Raw genomic sequence first — 23,818 nt, 5'->3', positions numbered from 1 at the left:
CTAAACCAAAGCGGGTTGTAAGGCGCATGCCACACTGAAAGACTTCTGTGTCTTCTTCAAGGTGCACTCACTAGACAGCCCATCATGGTCTATGCTCGTTGTGGCCTCCCTCGAAGGTTCGCGCAGCGCTGCACGCAGGGCCATCTTTAGTTATTTGAAAATCTCATCACTGGGCTATGCTCACACCTGTCGGTGAAACTAAACAATAAAGGGCCTACTTTGGTTCGCAGTTGGAGCCATATACTATATGCCGCTGTCACGTGTAGGCACAAGCGTTATACCTTCTATTCAGCACTTAAAGTTTGTTCCAATCTCATCGTTCGTCATGCTAAAATTTTCAATGTCTTCCTTTGTCTCATCAGTGAATTCTGTCCATCTCCTTAATTTTAATAGTGTTACGCCTGGCGATGCTCTGCACATAGCGTGTCCTCGTCGAGCTTTGCGTTGGTTTCCTTACGAATAACCTGCCTAACTGATGGCTTTCTTATGCGTCTCGATTGTTCAGTCTACTAGTGCGAGTAGAGAACCGCAGAAACAGCTCAAAACACACGTTCTAGTTACCACTGTTCCAATTGCGAGTTGCAATGAGTGTTCTAATGCAAGAGCGTTAATTAAAGGCCCCTTCGTCAAAACATCTGGTGTCGGTGGTGTCGGCATCAATGTCGGATTCGACGCTGTGAGCCAAAATTCATGAAAATGGCGCTGGCAGGTGGTAGACCTGGCACTTAGCATGTTTGTGACACTTAAGACCACGGGACATCAAAGTTGGGAGGGGTCACTGATTCAGTTTGCTCATTCGAGGTGGCAAAAACAGGTTAAGAATTGAACTTCCAGGGCTTAAAAGAACTTAGCTGTAGGCCAGTTGGTGGGGCATCGTAAAATAAGACATAAAATAAAAAAGGACAGAAGCAAGAAGCAACACCAAGCGATACTGACAACAATTATTGAAAACACACGAGTTATAAGGATCAGACGCGCGTAAACTGCCAACAGTCACGAAGTGGGTGTGTGTAAACATCAGCATACAAAACAACAGCAAACGCAGGACCACACTGTCACGACGTAGTGGTATGAAAGCAGCAAAAAAAAACAGCCAGTGCGCTAACGTAAGAAACAAACGCAAAGGAGCCAATAGCACAAGGAAGACATGAATAGTGCGCAAAGCAGACGCATTCAAAAGCACAAAAAAAAAGCTCAGAGGACAACAACCAAAGGTGAAGAAAAAAATTAGCTGTGGCTTAGCTAAGTTTAAGCCTAGATATCTCGAAGCGAAAAGCATTCCTCTCGTACTTCTGGCGTTTCAGCCACTCGTCTAGCCTCGCGCTTTTCATATCTTCGCTGCTTTTTAGCTTCCAAGCTACCACTTCTGGATCGGCGTTTTTGCGCTGTCCGACTGTTGCTTCTTCTCCTTCCACGGCGAGTGTCTGTTCTATGAGTAAGCGCGCCTTATATACCCTACCCCCCCCCCTCCCCCTTTTTTTTTTTTACAAATGCGCACTGCGCACCGCTGCGGCGAAAGGTCAATGGTAGCGAGCCCAGGCAGCACATGCCATCGGCCCAATAATGGGGATTGATTTGGGATTACTGGCCCTCAAGTGGCCTAATGGTGCCAATGAGCTACCAATAATGTCACATGCTCTAACATATCCATTATTGGCCCAGTTAACTTCACCCATATCCGTTATTGGCATTCAACCGACTAACAGCGGTCAATAATGCCCATGCATATTGAACAGCTTGACATTATTATATGTGTACACAATGAGGCAACCTGGTCATTATTGGCCTACCAGATGCAATGGTTTGCCAATATCTTCCAACCCATGGTATAACCTGGTAACAACGGCTTCTTAATATTGAATATATCTAGGCATACAGTGGTCAATAATGTCCAACCAACTTTGGCGGCTTCCTAACATTGTAATATCTTGGTTTCTAGTGGTCAATATTGTCTAATGAGCCTTGATGGCTGTCCAGAATTGCACATATCATGGCATAGGTTGGGCAATAATGTTCTGCCAATATGGCTGTCTTGTAAACATTGAATATATATTGGCATACTTTGGTCAATATATTGTTCTGACAGTCGGGGTGGCCTGCCAACAATGTATACAGATCGGCTTTTAGTTGTCAATATTGTTTGATGGACTGTGATGGCTAGCCAGCATTGCACATATCATGGCATAGCTTGGTTAATATTGTCCGGCCATTATGGTTGTCTTGTCAACATTGAATATACCTTGGCATACATTGTTGAATATTGCCCCACCTGCTTTGGTGACATCCTAACATTATAATATCTTGGTTTTAGTGGTCAATATTGTCTAATGAGCTTTGATGGTTGGCCAGCATTGCACATAAAATAGCATAAATTGGTTAATATTGTCCGGCGATTATGGTTGTGTTGTCAGCAATAAATAAATCTTGGCGTATATTAGTCAATAGTGACCCACCTGCCATGGCGGCCTGCCAAAAATGTATACATATTGCGTTATATTGTTCAACATTGTTCGATGAACTGTGATGGCTAGCCAGCATTGCACCCTAATGGCATAGGTTAGGCAATAATGTTCTACCAATATGGATGGTTTGTCAACATTGAATATGGTCAATATTCTATATGGTCAATATAGATTGGTCAATATTGTCTACATGGTCAATATAGATTGGTCAATATTGTCCTATCAGCTTTTGTGGCATATGAGGAGAAGCGGCGGCGCACATGCTCAGTAGCGCGCGGTGGCGGCGAAAGGTCAGGCGATGGAGTCAGCGGTGGCAGCGGCCACCTGTGCCATGCAAGACGTCACTCAGTCTCGCGCATGCGCAGAAGTGGCAATCCTGGGGCTCCGGCTCACGCGAAGCGCGGTGTTGACGAGCTCAGTAAAGCTTTTCACTCTAAAAGAAGGGCTTTTGAATGCCAAGTCAGGCACACTGCCCCATGCCACGCAGGCGTGTTCGAACGCTTTGGTTAAAACTGGGCTTTGTAGGTCGATTGGGTGGTCACGTCGTGCCCTTAGAGGCGGCATTTAGGTGTCGCCATAGTTTTTTGTATTGTTGTTACTGTATCTAAATCTTGCGCCCTCTATATTAAGTGCTGAAAGCCTTTAAGGCTCAAATGTTGGTCGCATCTCGCACCGCCCATGTCTCCCCTATAAGCCAGGGCTGAAGAGCGAGGTTTTAACGCTACACGTTTGCTGTATTCCGCTGTCAACGCCGTTGTATACTTTCATTCGTGCGGAGAGCTTACCAGAGCTGCGATGCTATGAAATAGCAGCAGAAGACCAAGTAGAGCGATTAATAAGAGTACTGCGCCAGATGCTCACGCGCAGGGCATATACGACAGTGGCAAGACGATAGACTAAGAAGCAGGCAGTGAAGAGCGGCGTCGTCAGGATTGCCCGCAAAATTCAAAAATGATTTTTTTTTTTGCGAATGGGCAAACCGCACGCAGACATGTATCGATTTCAAACCGGAGGCTAGGTTTTGTCACATTTTCTCATGGGCCACGTTGCCTTGCGTTCGCATGCAAAAATGACATGCATTATAAATGTTCTTCAGGCAAAAATATATCTGAGGCAGTTAAGCTGCGCTTTTAAGGGTATGGAGCGATAGCTCAGGCTCTCTAATTCCCATAATCGAAACATTCTGACATTGGCCTCCTGTATCCTGCAAGTGGAAAGGGGGTTCCTCACCATCATCTACATTCTCTCTCTCCACCTGTGTGACAGCTTGTTTACGTTTAAAATCAATTGGTTAAAATTAGTCCTTTATTTACATCGTTATGCAATTAACATTTTATGGTCGATGCTGCATGTTCCAAAGTGGAAAACAGGTCTTGTTGGCTAGTGCAATCATATAAAAAGGTCACTTTAGGGACTAAGGTGATGAAAGGCGAAAGCCTGAGTGCTGCATTCTGCTACGCGACTGTTGCGCATGCGATGAATGCTGCTACGAGTAAAGCGAGCGACTACTCTTTCTCATTCTGCGAGTGCATTTATTTAATGAATTCTGCTTGGCAGCTGCGAGATCGCGCTCCTTGTATTTCGCTGTTGTTCTACGTTTGTTGTTGTGCGGTCGATTTTACCGGATGCGCGGAATTAGTTAGTAATTAATCGGTTAGTTATATGCGCAAATGTCACTAATTAGTCATTTTTACTGATAAGTCATCAATCAGTAATTAGCAAGCATGTATTAATTATTTAATCGTTAATGAATAATCCGGAATTTATTAGCAATTAGTTATTATATAGGCATTGATTAGTACTTATTCATTGATTGGCATATGGCCATATAAGGCACGCATTCGCGCATACTGTGGTAGTGCTCTGTGATTGGTCGAGACCTCCATGACGTACATCATCCCGTCTCGACCAATCAGAGCCGCCGTAAAAGCGTAGCACTTTTGCTGACGAAAACCATGAGGTAATAAAGGATTTCGCCTTAAAAAGTTTCACTGCAAAAAATTGCGACATGAGCCTTTACGAACGGGAAATCGATCGAAAAGGTTCGAATTCCTGGACGCAACATTTTTCAAAGCTCGGCAACTCAATTAACTTTTCGTTCCACGTTAGCGAGATTGTGTCGTTATTTCGTTTGGTTATTACGCGATAGCGTGTACAGGTCATTCCGTCGAAATGCACCGTTAAAGTGCTTAGCCCGAGCGCACCCTATGTATGATAACTTGGACACCACGGGGAGCCCAGGTTGTAGGGGGTTGGGATTAACAGGACTCTGCGCCCCGAGGGCACGCCGTCTTTTTTGTCTGGCTGCACAAACACGTGCGATCGGGTCGGGGTGATCCAGTGCAGGTCGGACCGAGTGTGGCGGGATGGAGCAGTCACCGTCTATAATCTCGCTCGCCAACGCGTGCGCAGCCTCGTTGTCCAAGTCGCCCGTGTGTCCCACTACCCAGGCTACTCTCACCTCCAAACCATGATCTCGAGAGAGGACGTGGCTCCATGTTTTGATATTGCCTAATGTTGCGCCGATTCTATCTTTTGTCTCAAGGTGTTTGAGGGCTTCTCGGCTGTTGGTATATATAACTACTCGGCCTCTAGATCCTCGCAGTCCACTAAATGCCTCCTCTGATTTTCTGGACTGTGGCCAAGATATCTGAAAGCTCAATTTGAGCGTAGCTGGGAGTGTGGTCGTACTGATGCGTAATAGTGCGGTTACCATGAGGCAACACCGCAGCAAGTGTTGCGCGATTTGTCCATGGGTGCCAGGTCACATTTTTAAACACTGTGTTTTCTGTTGTGTTCGAGCGTGCTGCCGCCAGTTCGAGTTCGTCTCGGTGGTCTGGTGCGCTGCATTTCCGAGTAGACATTTTGGAAAGCCTCACCAGCACGTCGCACCATAGCTCAAAGAGCCGGTATTGGTGGGTCATCCACTCGACGAAGTGTTGCTACATTAGGTGGGACCGTCAGGAAGTAGTTTGAGGAGCTTACGCCCCGCCACTGGATTCTGTCGTCGCACTTGAAGACCCTCATCACGTGACTCCATGAAGGCCTTCAGGGATGGCAGGCCAGCGTACCAATAGAGTTCAATTATTTGCGTTTGTCGCAGTAGTCCTGTGATTACACTCAGGCACTCCTAATGGAGTGTCTCCAGCTGTTTGTAGTGGGTTCTGTTCAGATGGAAGCATGTTGCTCCGTAGTACGCCTTAGAAGTGAGGGTGGCCAGACACAGTGTATCGTGTCTCTTTGAGACATCTCTCGCGTTCTTGAAAAATTTCTAGGCACCGGTTGAATGCGAAGTCGCTGGAGGAAATCTCAAAACTTCTGGTTTGCAGAATGGTAGACCAGGTGAAGTGTCAACCGCTACGCTGTTTCCTGCGCGGATGGAAGGGTGAGGGTCAGTAATAAGGTTTGATTTGTCCCAAAGTGACTCATGCTATGATAGACCGCGTATAGTGGAGGGCACCGAAAATTGCGATAACTTCACTTGGTGTTCTTTAACGTGCACTGACATCACGCAGCATACGGACGCCACTCCGTTTCGCCTCTATCGAAACGCAGCCGCCGGCGGTTGGGATCGAACCCGGGTACTCAGGCATCTTCGGGCATCTTAACCACTGCACCACCGCCGCGGGGCGTCAGTAATAAGGGTGAGGCCTAGCTCCTGTGCTCGCAGTCGCAGATTGTAAACCTTTGCGGGGAGGTGGCATTGAAATATATGCTCCGCAGGGAGCATATACAGGAACACTAGGGAAGTATGGTTTATATAGCTAGGAAGTTTCACTGGACCGCGAGTTTCCTGGAAGGCGATTATTATTTTTCTTTTTTTTTTTTTTTTGGGGGGGGGGGGTTTCGGATTTCGGACGTACTGCTGCTGGTTGCCTCGCTTACGGCGGCAGCAGATAGTGCGCGATTACAGATAGGCAGGTTAGAGGAGGCAGGGTTTCCGAAATATGCAATTGCAGGTACCGTACTATACGACTCCGTCATTATGCCCTCTCACCGGACTTCGTAACGTGTCAACCACAACAAAAGTATTTATCCATCATTTGCCCACACTACTGCGCATCTTTTTTTCATTTTTTATCCAGATTGCAAAAGACTGGAATGATCTTCCCCCTCAAGCCGTGCTCCACTCCGATCCGCAATCTTTTAAAAAGTTCATAGAGAAAATAATTTATGTTTGATAACAATGTATAACTTTAATTTTATGCCGCTATCCCTCATGTAATACCCCACTCCTGGGGCCTTTGAGGTGTCTTCTAAATAAATAAATAAATAAATAAAAAGTTATTGCGAGCAATGCGTGAAGAATTCAAAACTACAAGATGAAAAAGTAAATATGGTAAACAAATTGCTGTAGTTCTGTACGTACATCGAATTACTAATAATCTAAAAAAGATTGCAGGAAGGTTTGATGTAGACATGGTACGTGTTTTCTGGCCTACATATAATAGGGGGTGCTTAGCAGTAGGATAAGACACCGGCGCGAGAACTTAACAAGAAACAGTCCTTTTCTTCATCCGATATCGCATAAATCAAGATGCATGGAATGCGCATGTTCTGTAGTACACGAGCTCCTTCTAATATCTAAAAAATTGGAGGCTTATCAAGGTTAAGCCCAGTGGATGCGAAGCATGTTAAGCAGCTGCCTCAGTGTGGATGGGGCTAAGTAACGGAGACGAGGTTTTAGGTTAATCGTCGTACTTTATTCTTTGCAGCCCGACAAACACACTCTTATGGTCCGTAAATGCATGACTCTTGGTTTACACGTCACTTACGCATACACGCCCGGCGCAAAGACGCTGGCGCGGTTGCGGGCACAGAGACTGACGCGATGGCGGGCGCGCGCCGTTTCTTTCCTGGCGTGACGTCACATATCACGTGATGCAGCGATGGTGGCGCCGCCGCCGCGTCGCGCGCGACGGCGTGAACCGAAGCGTGGAGGCCTCCGCCGGGCGACGTCCGACGGCGCGATATGAGGCCCCATCTGCAGCCGGTGTGACGTAATCACGTGACGTCACATCATGTGATCTCACTTCAAGGTCAATGGTGGCCACTTTACGTTCTTGCGGGGGTGGCCTGATTGTTTCAGTAATCATTTTCTCCTCTTCATTATCCCTCTGCTCAGGGCGCGCGACTACGACCTTTGTAGGCGGGGAAGAGGGCATCTGTTTCTGTACCTGTTTTTGGGGTACCAGTTGGTTCCTCGGTGGAGGAGGGGGGGGGGGTACTCTTTTCCATTCTTAAATTTTGAATCTCTGTAGTGAGCGTGCTGAGCATGCTCTTGAGCTCTCGATTCTCTTTTTCTAGTTTTTTAGTTCTCTGGTCTGCCTCCCTATTTACCTGGGAACTGCTAACCGTGAAGCTTACCGTTTTTCGATCTTCGCTCGGGCTGCGTCTGCGTGCAGGTGGTCCCCACGACGTCTTGGGGTCCCGTGTAAAGCACCCGGAGCTGCTGGCAGTGGATGAGTCGGCCAAGGTCCTCGAACTGGAGCGGCTTCGTCCAGAGCTGGAACGGTCCCTGGTACCGGAGCCCGAGCGGCGGCGCGTAGAGTTGGCGGTGGCTCCTTCCTCCAGCCTTGGGAAGTCCCCCTCTTTGGCTGTGAAGTGGTGGCAGTCCTTGCTGTTTGATCTCGATCTCCTTCTTAGTAGCCGGGGGTCCTCTTCACCATTTCTGGTTCTTGAGCGTCCCGCTCGCTCGCTCGCAGTTTTGCGTTGCATCAGCCATTTTCAGTTGTTCCTGCTGACCCAGTTTTTTCTCCCAACGTCTTTTTTTGGTGATGTATGGGGTTCTATATATCTCCCGGCATCGCTTGTCGCCGAGGAGGTGATTCTTTCCGCATAGCTGGCACCTCGGTTCGCACAGATGACCTTCTTTCGGGTTTTCCATGCCGCATCCGCAGCACTTTTTATTCGTCGGATCCGGACAGACGTCGTCTCGGTGTCCCATGCGCCCGCACGCGTGGCAAACTTCATATTTCTTCTTGTACAAGACGCATCTTTGCGCGAAAGGAGATAGGTACACCCAGCGCGGTACCTTCTGATCTTCGAAGAGGATTAGTATTGTCTTGGAGGTTGCTCCCAGTCTGCGAACACCGAGCACTGAAGGGTTCTCCTTTCTCCTGCGTATTCGCTCCAATAGCTCTTCGTTGGAATAGCGTAGGGGGACGTCGTGCACGACTCCCTTGCCGCAATCTTCAGGCATAGCGGGATAGGCCTTTACTTCTATATTTTCGCTGCCGCAAAGAACTGCGCGCAAAGCCGCGTACCTTCTTCCACGCTCTTCGCTAGTAGTGGCGATTAGTATGGACTGTTGCTTTATATTTGCCGAGAAGATGTCATTCTCGGCGTCCTTGAGCTCGATGCCGGCGGCGCGGGCGATCGATTCAGCCAGTTCAATCATTCCACCTTCTATTAGACGGCTGACTCCGCCCCGGGGGCGTGTTATTATTTTTTCGGCGTCCTTCGGTATCTGCACGGACTGCTTCGCTACCGATTTTGCCGCTAGCTTTCTTCCGATGGCGGCCTTGTGACCTGTAGTCCGCCGCTCTTCATCTTTGGTCGTGGTTCGCGTTTCCTCTTCGAGGGGCACTACGCGGCCTTTCTTTTTCGTAATAAACCACGTACCCTTAGTTAGCTCCGCGGGGTCGATAGCCTCTCCCTCCACCAGCTCCATTGCGTTGCTCATGCTCTTCTGTGGCTCCCGCCGCCGAGAGCGTCTTTCTTCTGCTAGGCCTATGGGTAGGCCTAGCGGTCCCGCGTGGGCCGCCGAAAAATAGGCAAATTAGTGTGCCTACCTCCAAACTTGCGGTCTCCTCGGACTCCACTTCACGTGTTTAGTCGAATCCAGTGGTATAATGCACGCCGTAGGTCGAAACTTGGACTTGAACGGCTGCGTTCGACGGAGCTCATCGAACGCGCGGCCGCTCACTCCTGCTGATTACTGAAACAATCAGGCCACCCCCGCAAAAACGTAAAGGGAACGAGACGGATCCGCTGGTGGCATTAGAAAGGAGACTGGACGCTAAATACGAAGCAAGAATCAAATGCAGACGCAATTCACCGCGATGCAGAACGCCTTCACCGATAGGCTAACTACATTAGAAAAGACTGTGACCCCAATTCAACAAAATGGACAGGCGCAGTAAAAATGAAGACTCTCTGGTGTGGCAGTGGAACTGCCGCGGTTTCCAACGAAAGCGAGCGCTCTTGCAACAGCACTTAGAGCAGAGCGCAGAAAAACCTTTAGCTATAGCCCTTCAGGAAACAGGAAAAGGTCTACCAAAATTATCGGGATATCAGGCGTTCCACGGTGACCGGGGAGAAAAATCCCGCGTCTCTACGCTAGTTAAAAGACACATAGCGGTAGTCGAGCATGAGGTCAACTCACGAGACATCGAAGCTGTATTGATAGAAATTATCACTGGTCGCAAGGAAGAGGCTAGTCTCTTCATCTTAAATGTGTACAGCACCCCCCAGCAGAGAAAGGTATACGTTTCCGCGCCCTCTTCCGCAAAGCGATCAAAACAGCAGGAAGCAATACTCTTATAATTCTAGGAGACTTCAATGCCGCCCACCAAGAATGGGGCTACAATAGACACGACCTTAAGGGTAGGCAACTGTGGGAGGACATACATGAGCTCGGCCTCACCCTGCTGACGGACCCTAGCTGTCCGTCCAGGATGGGAAACAGCGTCTGTGCAGACACCACTCCGGACCTTACCTTAGGAAAAAACACGGGAGACGCAGTTTGGAAAAACACAGCTCAAAATTTTGGCAGCGACCACTTTGTTCTGGCTCTCACCCTCAGCAAGGGCGTCAAAACGCGTCGCCTCAAAAAACCCAAAATCACCGATTGGGACAGGTTTAGGCAAATCAGAGAAAACTGCGAATCGGGAGATGAAATCCAAAACATAGAGCAATGGGCAGAGACGCTTAAGAAACAAGTAGAGAAAGCAACCACGACCCTACGGGAGGACAATGCGCCGGTGACGGTTGACAGCAAACTCCTTCATATGTGGGAAGCAAAATGCGGCATGGAGAGGCGTCTCCGGTCGCAAAGATGGAACAGGAACCTTAGGCGAAGGATAGCAAGATATAACAAAGAGATTGAAGATTACGCAGTAAAACTTTGCGAACAAAACTGGTGTAGTAGGTGTGACGAGATGGAAGGGAACATGAGCCTTGCTAATACGTGGAACCTACTCAGACACCTACTTGATCCTGACAATTCGAAAACTCAATCGGACATAAGACTGACGAAAGCCAGACACGCGTTCGAGGGCACGGACGGGGAACTCATGGCGAAACTAATTAACATGTACGTAGGCGACACGCAAACCTTACCCCTGCCGGATTACGAAGGACCCTTAAACGAGGCCCTAGACGCGCCGATCACGGAGGCGGAGGTTCGCGCCGAAATATTAGGCCTAAAAACAAAATCGGCTCCCGGCCCAGACGGAATCACAAACAAGGTTCTCCGAAATTTGGACGATAATTCCATCCGCGCGCTCACCAAGTACATGAGAATCGTATGGGACAGAGGCCGCCTCCCACAACAGTGGAAGACGGCAAACGTAATTTTGATACCGAAGCCAGGCAAACCCCCTAAACTAGAGAACTTACGACCAATCTCTCTAACATCCTGTATAGGGAAATTGATGGAGCGGGTAGTCCAAACGCGACTAACGCGTTTCATGGAGCTTAACGACCTGTGGCCACACGAAATGGTTGGGTTCCGGCCCGGCCTGTGCACACAGGACGTAATGCTCCGCTTGAGACACGATATCATAGAAAGCGAAACCAGGGACGCGAGGGTACTACTAGGTCTAGACCTGACAAAGGCGTTCGATAACGTAAAACACGCGGCAATTCTTTCTGGTCTCCAAGAATTGGGGGTCGGAAAGAAAACGTACGACTACGTAAAAGACTTCCTGTCGGGTAGAACGATAAAGTTTCAGGACATTGAATCCTCCACCGTCAAATTAGGAAGCAGGGGTACGCCACAGGGTTCGGTGCTGTCCCCGTTCCTCTTTAATGTTGCCATGCGAAACCTCCCGGCAGAACTAAGGAAAGTGGAAAACTTGAAATTCAGTATGTACGCGGACGACGTCAACCTGTGGGCTACCCAGGGGAGTGACGCGAGCATCGAGGAGCGCTTGCAAGCGGCGGCGGACACCGTCGTGTCCTACGTGGCCGAAAGGGGCCTCTCGTGCTCTCCACAAAAATCGGAACTGTTTATCTACAACCCGAAGGCGCTCAGGTGTAAACGCCAGATAAACATCAGCGTAACAGTAGACGGCCAAATAGTGCCAAAAGTCGAACAAATTAGGATCTTGGGGCTGTTTCTACAAGCAGACGGGTACAACGATACAACGGTAAAGAAACTGAACGCGTACGCCACGCAAGTCACGGGTCTGTTCAGGAGAATCGCACTAAAGGGTCGGGGCCTTAAGGAACGAAGCCTCCTGAAACTAATGCAGGCTTACATCACTAGCCGCATATGTTACGCCACACCATTCCTAAACATTAGATCAGACGAAAGGCAGAGAATAGACGCACTCATCAGACGATGCGCGAAGAGGGCTCTGGGACTACCCATCTCGACCTCTACTGAACGCCTCCTCGAAATGGGGGTGCACAACAATTGGACGGAACTAGCGGAGGCTGTGCGCATGGCGCAACTAGAAAGATTGAGCAGAACCACCACGGGCAGAACCATCCTCGGCTGGGTGGGACTGAAGTCAGATAGAGGAACAAGCCACAAAGTAGACATTCCACGAGAGTGTCGCGAATATATAATAGTGCCCCCCCCTACCTAAAAACATGCACCCTACGTACAACAAGAAGAGGAGACAAAAGAGGGCCGAGACGCTCGCAAAGAAAGCGGGGAAAATGAAGCCGGGGGAGGTCGCCTACGTGGACGCGGCTAGCGGGAAGTCGGGGGCGGCGGTGGCTGTGGTCGTCAACGGCCGCGGCGTGCCCGCCGCCGCCGCGTCCGTTAGAAGCCGAAATGTAGACACGGCTGAAGAAGTTGCAATAGCGCTCGCTTGCGCTAGAACGGAAGCCAGCATAGTTATTAGTGACAGCAAAACAGCTGTCTGGAACTTTGGAAAAGGGAGGGTCTCGACGGAGGCAGCCAAAATTTTAGAGAAAGGAAAACTTGAAAGAAAGATTCGAATTATTTGGACCCCCGCGCACGAGTCCGTCCCCGGCAACGAGGCGGCGCACGAGCTAGCCCGAGCTCTCTACTTCCGGGCAGCCGTAGAGCCGCCTGATTGCGATGGGATGGACGAGAGGCTGCAAACTTATAAGGAAATTTTAGAACACTGCAGACTTAGCAGAAGGTCCCTGCCACCACCGGACCGAACGCTAACTAACAAGGAGGCTGTCGCTTGGCGGCGCCTGCAAGCTGGGAATTTCCCAAGTCCCGTCTGGCTTTTCCACACGCAAGTGGAGGAAAAGGCGGACGATAAATGCGAAACCTGCGGAGAAAGGGGTACTCTTGATCACATAATCTGGCAATGTCTTGATTCCCCTGGCGCCAAGGAAAACATAAACAGTAGAGAAGCCTGGGAACTGCTACTGCGGAGCGAGTCCCCCGCCAACCAGCAGCAAGCTGTCCGCCTGGCGGCTGAAGCCGCGAAGAAACACTGTCACTTCGCCTGTCTTCAGTCGCGGAGGCCCCGGCCTCCGTCCCATAGGCCTGCGTGCCGGGGGCGGGGAGTAGGGGGCCTCCTACATCGGTGGAAAAATAAAGTTCGTAACAACAACAACAACAATGGTGGCCACCGCCGGGAGGCGACCGACCGCGCAATATGAGGCCCCATCTGCAGCCGGTGTGACGTCATCACGTGACGTCATGTCACGTGACCCCACTTCAGGGTCAATGGTGGCCACCGCCGAGCGTCGCGCGAAGACCCGAAACCTACGTTAATATGCTTCGCATAAAACAATTATATCGGACAAACCGGCAGATGCATTAGGTGCGTTAATTAGAGCATTCGCATCTGAGGAAGCACCACCGAGATAGCACTAAAGAAAACAAGGAAGTGTGCAGACCATTATACGCGCACACACGCATTCCATTCCGCCCCAACAATAAACAACAAGAGTGTTCATTGAGGTATCAGTCAACCGTCCGTACTGATAGTACGTTTAAGGCTTTTTTAAGGTTTCACAGCTGTCCTGCTACTATCTGTTGCGAGGGTTTCGTGCGCGAGAGCTGTGTGTCAAGTAAACAGCTATGAATGTATTTTGGTTTCCGAAATAAAGAAGAGTTACTAGTCAGCGCTTGTATGTGTACACCTTGATCCCGTGTCCGTCGTTCTTTTGCGCTGTTTTGTCCACTATAACCCTGAACTTATGCAATTCCCCCTATCCCACTGCTAGCTTCTGTATCAAAACTTCAATACTACAGTTTTCTTTAATACTCTAAATCGCTTTTATGTCTTGAGTCACTCCCCCTTTTTTTTTTCTTATCGACTACATTCATAAACACCGGCGCCTCCTCAGTATCCATATAATGTCTATCAGAAAAGAAAACAAAAAGCAACCTTAGCCCGGTCACCAACTATTCGCGTTGTGTTGCCAATTGGTACAGTTCAGTCGTTCAGTCGTGTCCGACTCTTCGTGACCCTATGGACCACGTCACGCCACGCTTTCCGGTCTCTCACTATCTTCCTAACATCACATAACTTCATCTGCACGTGCCTCGAGGATGCCATCTAACCATCGCGTTCGCTGCCTACCCCTTCTCCGGCGACCCTCAACCTTTCCCAACATCAAATCTTTCTCCAGCGACTCCTCTCTCCTCATCAGATGACCAAAGTAGCTGAGCTTTAACTTTAGAATTTGACCCTCCAATGAGCAGTCAGGGTTTATGGTCGACAATATCGACTGATTTGATCTTCTGGCAGTCCAAGGAACTCTCAAGAGTCTTCGCCAGCACCACAATTCAAACGCGTCAATTCTTCGGCGGTCAGCCTTTTTCACAGTCCAACTCTCGCATCCATACATCACAACTGGAAAGACCATAGCACGAGTTATACGGATCTTGGTTGCCAGACTGATGTCTCTGCTCTTTACTAGGCGGTCAAGGCTAACCATTGCTCTCTTTCCCAGAAGCAGGCGTCTCCTAATTTTATGGCTGCAGTCTCCTTCCGAGGTAATCTTGGAGCCCAAGAAAAGAAAATCTGTCACAGCTTCCATTTCTTGTCCATTGATGCTCCAGGACTTGATAGGGCAAGACGCCATGATCTTTGTCTTTTTAATGTTCAGTTTAAGCCCAAACTTCTCACTCTCTTCTTGTACGCGCATCAGAAGTCTCTTGAGTTCCACTTCACTTTCTGCCATTAAAGTGGTATCATCCGCATATCTAAGGTTGTTGATACGTTTTCCAGCCATCTTCACTCCAGCTGAAGACTCGTCCAGACCGGCCTTCCTCATGATGCACTCTGCATATAGATTAAATAGGCAGGGCGACAGTATGCAGCCTTGCCTCACTCCTTTCTTAATCGGAAACCAATCAGTAAGACCATGTCCAGTTCTGACTGTGGCCTCTTGCCCTTCATACAGGTTCCTGAGGAGACAGATGAGGTGAATTAGAACTCCCATCTCTTGGAGAGCTTGCCACAATCTGCTGTGATCTACGCTGTCAAACGCTTCGCATAATCAATAAAGCAGAAGTAGGTGGGTTTCTGGAACTCTCTTGCTTTTTCCATGATCCAGCGAAGGTTGGCAATTTGGTCTCTAGTTCCTCTGTCCTTGCGAAACCCAGCTTGCACGTCCGGAAGCTCCCGATCCACATACTGCTGCAGCCTACCTTGGAGAATTTTCAACATCACCTTGCTAGCATGCGAAATAAGCGTGATCGTGCGGTAGTTGGAACAATCTTTGGCACTGCCTTTCTTTGGAAAGGGGATGTAAACTGACCTCCTCCAATCCTGTGGCCACTGCAGGGTTGTCCAAATCTTCTGACATAATGTATGCAGAATGTTAATAGCGTCATGGTTGAGGTTTTCAAGCAACTCAGCTGGAATGCCATCAATTCCGCTAGCTTTGTTCTTAGCAAGGCTGGCTAAGGCCCATTCAACTTCACGCTTCAGGATGCCGGGCTCGAGATCACTAATCACATTCGGTTTGCACATTCGGGTCCTTCTTTTACAGTTCTTCTGTGTATTCCTGCCACCTCTTCTTTATCTCTAAAGCTTCAGTGAGGTCCTTGCCTTGTTTGTCCTTTATCACGCCCAGCTTAGCACAGAAGCTTCCTTTGATATCCTTGATTGTCTTATACAGACCTCTTGCGTTCCTTAATTGGTTGTTGTCCTCAACTGCTTGGCACTGTATGTTCAGGAAGGCATTCTTATCTAAATAAATAAATAAATAAATAAAAAGTTATTGCGAGCAATGCGTGAAGAATTCAATTGGTACTATGTGAAAATTGTTCTCACGGGCCACCCAGATTATTTCCTTTATTTTATGAAGAGGAAGCGCCATAAGAAAATACGACGTTTTACTGTTGCTGCTTCAACACAAGTTTGGTGCCGAATTCGTAAGACGACAAGTTTACTTTTGGACGTATACTTTTAAATTATTGTCCACTTCCTTTTCCCGGTCGTCGCGGCATGCAGTATGTAGCTTCCGCGTGACGGTGTAAACAACTACTGGGCCCATATATTGTTCGTTGTTTTTCGCTCAAATTCGCATTCCAAACATAACAAAACTCTTACAACAAGCGTGGCCCGCTGCTTTCACGGAAGCTTTTTTATCGCCTTTCTAAGCTATACTCCCATCGCCGTCACACATGGTCAACATACATCCACGGAATTTTCTGCGTACACGGTGGAAATTCGGCGCAGGTTTTTCGGCGTTTAGTATATTCTTTCTTCAAATTGATGTTTGTCGGCTACAGCTGCATGGTACAAAACGCAAAACGCGGCGATTATCGCGAAGGACACAAGATTATTGAAGCAAAAAGGCAAGGAAGCTTATTGAATTTGGAGCATGCGCTATTTAAAGTTAATTGAGAACACTCGCTTAACATTAGAGCTTCATAGTCGTTACTTGGCGAAATCATCCGGCCGCGTGAAAGGGCGCTGAGTGTAGTGACTAATGCGTCCATTGTCGGTGCTCTCAACAACCATTTTAAACAAGACCCATGGCTTTAGGCCCGCGCATGCCCGACTCCGTAAGAAAAAAAAAGAAAAAATAATGAGCGCATATGATGCAGAAACACATCTGTCACCTCCAAGATGGCGCCTTGCTGCCAGAAACAGTGCAGCACCTTGTTCCCGTCGCGGAACACATGAGGAACAAAGAAAAACTGGGCAATAAGTGAACATAAATGACTGAATAAACGGACTGCGAAAAATCATCTGCGTATATTAATTCTTCAATCACTAAAACTATCAGCCCAAACTCTAAATGTTATACCAATTTTTACATCTTGATAGGGGGAAATAATTTGTAAAGATAGATGTTATATACCAGTACGTAGCACAAAAATCAAGTGGTTTGATTTCGCCCAGGCCAGCCGCTAAAAAAAAAAAAAAAATGGCATGCTGACATATTTCACTTTCAAACCATATACGAGCATCAAGTGGTTTGACGTCCGCATGTCACTAGCGCTTCGTCAGCCTGTCGCTCTATTTAGCATCTACTGCTGTTGTGCAGAAATATTCACTTCATATTGCATGCGCCAATATATAGACCCTTTGCAAAACTCTGGAAGTCAGCTTCTCTGCACAGCAAAAAACCCTGCAACATGGCGGCCAAACCTGTCTTGAGAGCCGAAGTTGGGTGCAGTGCAGGAGACGTCTATTGTGACAATAATGGCCACGTCCATTTCCTGCACCCCTCTGCCTGTTGTTGCTGCCGCAATCATGGTTCCTCGCCAGTTCCTCGCAAGTGCCATTCATATCGCCTCTCCCGCCGGTATGCTTCGATCCTCGTCGTTTTCAAAAGCGAAGGAATTCTGCTCCCCAGGTTCATGCATCACATCCACTGATCAGTGATCACATCAGGCTTGACACAGAAATATTCTGCGCTGCACCCATCTTCTGCCTCCAAAACAGGTTTGGCCGCCATGGTGAAGGGGTTTTTGCTGTGCAGAGAAGCTGATTTCCAGAGTTTTGCAAAGGGGCTGCATCCGGGCCGTCGGAACTAGGCGTAATTTGACTGGCCGAACATGCCGCCCGGGTCCAAGGACTCCAGGCTGCCGTGTAGGCGGATAGGTTGACGCCACCTATCCTGTATCTGTTGAGATTAAAATTTTATCACCCCCACTACAACTGTCGGGACTCAAAAAAGAAACAAATGCAATAATTAAAGAAGAGGCACGATGTCGGACACAGCAGCACTCAAAAAACGTTTGGCGGACATAAAATTATACAGACAGGCCGAAAGTAGGGAATTGTGGGAAATGAATAGGAAAAATGTAACGTAAACCCATAGATAGATGGATTTATTGAAAGGAAAAGGCAGAGAGGTTGGCCCGAATAATTCAAATCTGGCCTGCTACTCTGCACTGGGGAAGGGGAAGGAGAGAAGAAAGAAGGTCATGATGGGTGACGATGTGGGAGAAGGCATATGAAATATATATACAGACACAGCAGCTTGCTTTACAAACGTGAATCAAGTCCGCTGGCGCTCAAATAACGGCAAAGAGCGCGCACTGCCTGGACGCCCTTCCCCTTGTCCTGCCAAGCGCCCAGCAGCAGTTCCTCCGACAGAGGCCTCTTGTCTAAACGCTCCAAGGAAGCAGCTAGCACATTTCTTTCGTTCGCATACTCTGGGCACACCAATAATACATGGTCCACAGTCTCTGGGATGCCACAAGTTAAACATTCCGGTGAGTCCAGCTGTCCAATTAAATGTAAGTACTTGCGCGTGAAAGCCACGTTTAAACGAAGTCGATGTATCAAGCATGTCTGATGACGCGGAATATCACGCGGAACATAAAATTTAAATGTTCGATCAAGCCTTCTTAGACGGATGTGTCGGGCGTCTGGTTGAGCCCAGTAAGCTGCTGTAGCAATATTCATATAACTCTTTAGAAGACACGTCGTATCCGCTCTTGAAAAAGGCACAGCTGTTTGGAAGCCATTGATGAGTGCGCTTTTCGCTTCAACATCGGCCTGCTCATTCCCATGGAGGCCGCAGTGGGCAGGAATCCATTGAAACATTATCGTGTGGCCTTGCAGCTGGGCAGATGTGATGAGATCCATAATGTTTAGTGCCAGGGACTGATAGGCAGTGTGGCGTAAGAAGTTTTCCAAAATTTGTAATGCAGTCTTCGAGTCCGTGAATATACACCATTTTTGAGGTGGTTCCCCACATATATAGCGAATAGATTCTCGAATGGCTACAAGTTCGGCAGCGGTTGATGTAGAGGTATGTCCCAAAAGGAAATGCAGAGTCGTTTTCCGAGCTGGTATGACCACAGCTGCAGCGGATGCCTGTGCTGACACAGATCCATCAGTGTATATGTGAGTATAACTGGGATATTCTGACCAGATGTGTGCCAGAGTAAGTTGTTTGAGTCCACTAATTGGTACCATTGATTTCTTTAGTATTCCGGGAACACGAAGGTGCACAAAAGGTTTATCCATCGTCCATGGTGGTTGGGTGGGATGATATGGGAGGGCATATCCTGTCGGTAGCTACTTTGGTCATCTGATGAGAAGAGAGGAGTCGCTGGAGAAAGATTTGATGTTGGGAAAGGTTGAGGGTCGCCGGAGAAGGGGTAGGCAGCGAACGCGATGGTTAGATGGCATTCTCGAGGCATTGCAGATGAAGCTATGTGATGTTAAGAAGATAGTGAGAGACCGGAAAGCGTGGCGTGACATGGTCCATAGGGTCACGAAAAGTCGGACACGACTGAACGCCTGAACTGAACTGAACTGATCCTGTCGGTACTTGTGACTGATGGCAGCGGAGTGCAGTTGTAAAACTGCAGTCCGGCCTCTCATCCAGAATCTTGCTGAGTGGGTGAAAACGGTGTCTTGTAAGTGCTCGTAAATATACACGAAGTGGTTCGTGTGACAAGTATATGGACATTGGGCGAGCGTGTGCCTCTTCAATTGTGCCTTTGTTAGAGGTGCATCTGGGCAGTCCAAGGCATATTTTCAGTGCCTGCGCTTGCACGCTCTCTAAAGTCCGCAAGCAGGAAATGCTCATACTAGAGAGTACTGGGAGACTGTACCGGATGTAGCCAACAAACAGAGCCTCGTAAAGGCGTATTAAGGAGCGCTCAGTTGGACCCCATTTGATGCCAGCTATGTAACGAAGTACATGGTAAAAATTAATTAGCCTCTTCTTCACCATAGCAATATGTTTCGACCAAGATAGTCGGTGGTCAATAATTACTCCCAAGAATCTGTGCCTGGAGACGTATGGTATTACGACTCCATGAAGGGTAATCGGGTAGCGGCTGACACATTTTCCCGTAAACGCGATCACTGCACACTTTTCTGCCGCTAAAAATAAACCTTGACGCCGTAAGTACATCGATGTTAATGACACAGCTCGTTGCAGTCTCGCACGTAGTTGTGGGCGCGTCGAACCAGAGGCCCAGATGCAGATGTCGTCAGCATATGCACTTATGTGGATGTTAGTTGGCAGTTCACTCACCAGGCCAATTAGCGCAACGTTAAATAAAGTTGGGCTGAGAACTCCTCCCTGTGGAACTCCACGACCGACCTGAAAGTGGGTAGTATCTCTTTCAGGCGTAGTCATGTAAACAGAACGGCCGCTGAGATAGCTTACAATCCACAAGTACAGCCGGCCACCAACTCCCACGTCGTCAAGTCCATCAAGAATAGCTTCATGGAGGACGTTGTCGTATGCTCCCTTTATATCTAAAAATGCAGCAGCTACTAGTCGACGGTGACGCTTTTCGTGTTCTACTGTCGCCACAAGGTCGATGACGCTGTCAATGGAAGAGCGTCCGCGGCGAAATCCAGTCATCATATTAGGATAAAGATCATTACTCTCTAGATACCACTCAAGTCTTGCCAGCACCATGCGCTCCATAACTTTTCCAACACAGCTTGCTAGGGCAACTGGCCGGTATGAGGTAAGTTCGAGAGGAGGCTTTCCAGGCTTCAAAAGAGCAACCAGGCGGCTAATTTTCCAGTGTTCAGGAACAGTACTAGAAGCCCATATATCATTGAAATAATTAAGTAGTGCAGTTCTACCATCCTTGCCTAGGTTCGATAAGGTTGAATAAGTAATCCCGTCAGGACCAGGTGCAGATGAATGCCGACAAGAAGCAAGAGCGGCGTCTAATTCAGCTATTGTAAAGGGCACGTCGTATTGATCATTCGGCGAAGGTGGTGCAAAAACCTCTGAAATTGGTAACCCATGTTTTCTTCAGAAATGAACATGTTAAAAGCTTGCAGGAAAAGGGAAAAAAAAAAAAAAAGTAGAGGGCATCTCTCTGAACCGATTTAGTGCAAGTACGGGGGTTTTTGTCAATGGCCCAGACCAAATTTTGGAGATGGCCACAACCAAATTTGGAGGCAATCATTGTATCAGGCACAGTCAATATCGTTGGGCACGGCTGTGCAAATTGGCCACCCCGAATTTCGGGGGCGGCCAGGGACACATTTTGAAATGACCATGGACAGATTTGTAGGTAAGCACCGTATCGGGGACGGTCAGTTTGGACGGATTTTGATTTTGATTCAGAATTGGACAAAATCGAATTTCAGAGGCGGGTGGGTCAAATTTGGGGATGGCCAGAACCAAATTTGAAGGTGCCCGCCGCGGTGGTGCTGTGGTTAGGGCGCTCAACCGCTGAGTCTAAGGGTGCGGGATGAAATACCGGCTGCGGCGGCCGCTTTTCGATTGAGGCAGGCAGCAAGGCGCCTGTGAGCTGTGCGATCGAAAATCCTAATTGGTACAATTGGTTTACAGAACAAACTTCCAGATGATACCAGTTGATTTCCAGTGGGTAACAAAAGAGATCGCCAAATGGAATTCAACTGGGATCAACTCGGAATTTGTTCCTCAAATCACTTACACCCCTTAGGATTTTCAGAGCACGTTAAAGAACCCCAAGGCGTCGAAATTTCCGAAGCCGTCAACTAGATCTCTCATAGACCGAGCCTCTTTGTGACGTTAAAATCCCAGAAACCAAACCAAATTGAAGGTCACTCACGTGTTGACCGCAGTAAATTAGGTTGGACACCCATTTTTGTCCAGATATCGGCCGAGGTCAAATTTTGGGGGTGGTTGGGCAAAATGTGGGAGTGGGGCCAAATTTGGAGATCACCATCGTGTTCATCGAAGTCTTATTATGCTAGACATCGAGCTGTGATCCAAATCGGCCGAGGTCTAATTTCGGGAGCCGGTGAGCGAATTTGGTGTGGGTGTCCGTGTCAAATTTTGACGTCACCTAGCTCTTTCTCATCGTAGTCAATCATTGGACACCGGCTTTCGGCAAAATCAGCCGAGGTCAAACAATTGTGCTTTACCGGACTACGTTTGAATTACCCGCCTGTGTAATGGTTGTAACCTCATGAAACAACTTAGCCAGTCAGAACACGGCACATGAATAAAGACCAAATTCTTGGTCGGTGGTGATGAGCGTAACTAAAAAAGAAAGGTTAAAAATAAGGCGACACGATGGGCTCTAACATATCATTATAACTGACATCATTCGCTAACCACGGCTAGCCAGCTGGCTCCTAATTTCGCACAATTCTGAAGCGATAATGAGCAGCTAACCCGCGAAACCATTTGTGAGACGTTCTGAAACAAATAAAAAACAAAGAATTAGCTATAGAGTCGCTGCAATACAGCAAACCAACGTGAACAATCAATTACAGCGATTATCGGCATAATGTGTCATAATTATAGCCAAAATAATTACGTAACTCTACATACCATCTCTCGTTCATAAGCTTATTCTATTACAAGTACACAGACAACTCGTGTTGTCTAGGATCTGTATGAACGACTCGTGCAGATTTCCCAGTCGCCCAGGATTATGATTGTACAACCTCTGAGAAGGATTTGCATTTGGTTTCATAGGAACATAGGTCGGACTCATGAGCTGAATATACGAGAGTCTGAGCTCACACTCACGACTCAGCTGATCATGATCCGAACGCGAACATATTAAGACCGAGTGGTCCGCACCAGAAGTTCACAATGAAGACTCGCCACCAGTGGGGACCCAGGCTGAGGGAAAGAAGCCCTATACGCCATCTCGAAGTTTTGAAAGCACATTTCTTCCCGCATCTTTCAGCAATACAGGGCCAGGCTCAGAGCCCGGAAACAAATGCGATAAAGTGCAATGGTAAACGATAAAACATTATTGCATTAAAAGAAAATTGAGAAAAAAAAATAGTGTTCTTGCCAGGGATCGAACCTGGGACCTTCCGCGTGTTAGGCGGATGTGATAACCACTACACCACAAGAACAGCTGGCAGGACCGACTGTGCTCACGTCGTGGACCGTGCGGGGTCGCGAACAACTACGAAACACGCTAGAGAAAGTATGTGATTGGTTTACAAGTAAGAAAAGGCACAGTAACTGTAACGATTGTTCTGTGGACATCTGACTCTCGCCGTAAAAGAAGGGAGGAAGCATCGAGTGAAAATTAATTTTTGGGAAATGTGTTGCATGGTCGCGGTGGCGATTCCGCCGATGCGCACTAAATCGCGATATCATAATGCGCTAATCCACGCTCATGTTCCGATATCTTCGTGAAGTTCTGTGGATTCCACTTCAAACAAAGCATACATAAAAATAAAAAAAACCCTGCGGCCGTGCTGTACAGTGCTTATAACGGCCTTCTCGCTGTCAGCAGAAGGGTCTAAAATAACGTGTATTCTTTTTACTATCCAGAGCTTCGCTAACATTCCTTTCGTTGACAAGAGCGAGAAACGACTCTATTTCGTTATGATATAGTGCCTAGAATATAGTTATGAGACCAAGATATCATAGCGGTCGCCATTTTGAATTGCCGATCACATGACCGGAAGCTTTTTATCCCAGACATGGAGGAAGATCTATGGGATGAGCTCCTCAAAACTGGACCCTTGGCTTTCTAGACAAGCGGGTCAAGCGAGCTAACCTACCCCCTGCAGGCGAGTTGGCTCGCTTCGCCGCCTATTTTACTCGAACCGACCGCGTATACATGAACCCGACAACTGGTTTTTTTACTCGGCAGCCTTACTCGACCCATACAGGGCTTATGGTGCATAATATGATAAAATATTGACGGTAAAGTAACAGCGCAAAATTGAGACAAAAGATCAGAAAACGCAGGACAAGCGCTTAAGTTTTGTTCCGCGTCGGTCCTGTTTTGTCTCAATTTTGCGTTGTTCATTAAATGAACGTGTCGCTAT

The 23,818-nt window shown here is 48.0% G+C and overlaps 1 non-coding gene across 1 annotated transcript; it reads right to left on the bottom strand.

Moving 5' to 3' along the window:
- Window positions 1-22,815: 22,815 nt before the first annotated feature.
- On the bottom strand, window positions 22,816-22,888 carry TRNAV-AAC (transfer RNA valine (anticodon AAC)). Its single transcript has one exon. It is a non-coding gene; the product is annotated as a tRNA-Val (tRNA).
- Between the last annotated feature and the right edge of the window lie 930 nt (window positions 22,889-23,818).

Source organism: Amblyomma maculatum, chromosome 5, assembly GCF_055883805.1.
Source record: "Amblyomma maculatum isolate TAMU_Amacu chromosome 5, ASM5588380v1, whole genome shotgun sequence".
NCBI classification, from domain to species: domain Eukaryota; kingdom Metazoa; phylum Arthropoda; class Arachnida; order Ixodida; family Ixodidae; genus Amblyomma; species Amblyomma maculatum.
The sequence above is the reverse complement of the archived record's forward strand: the minus strand, read 5'-3'. Positions and strand labels throughout refer to the sequence as shown.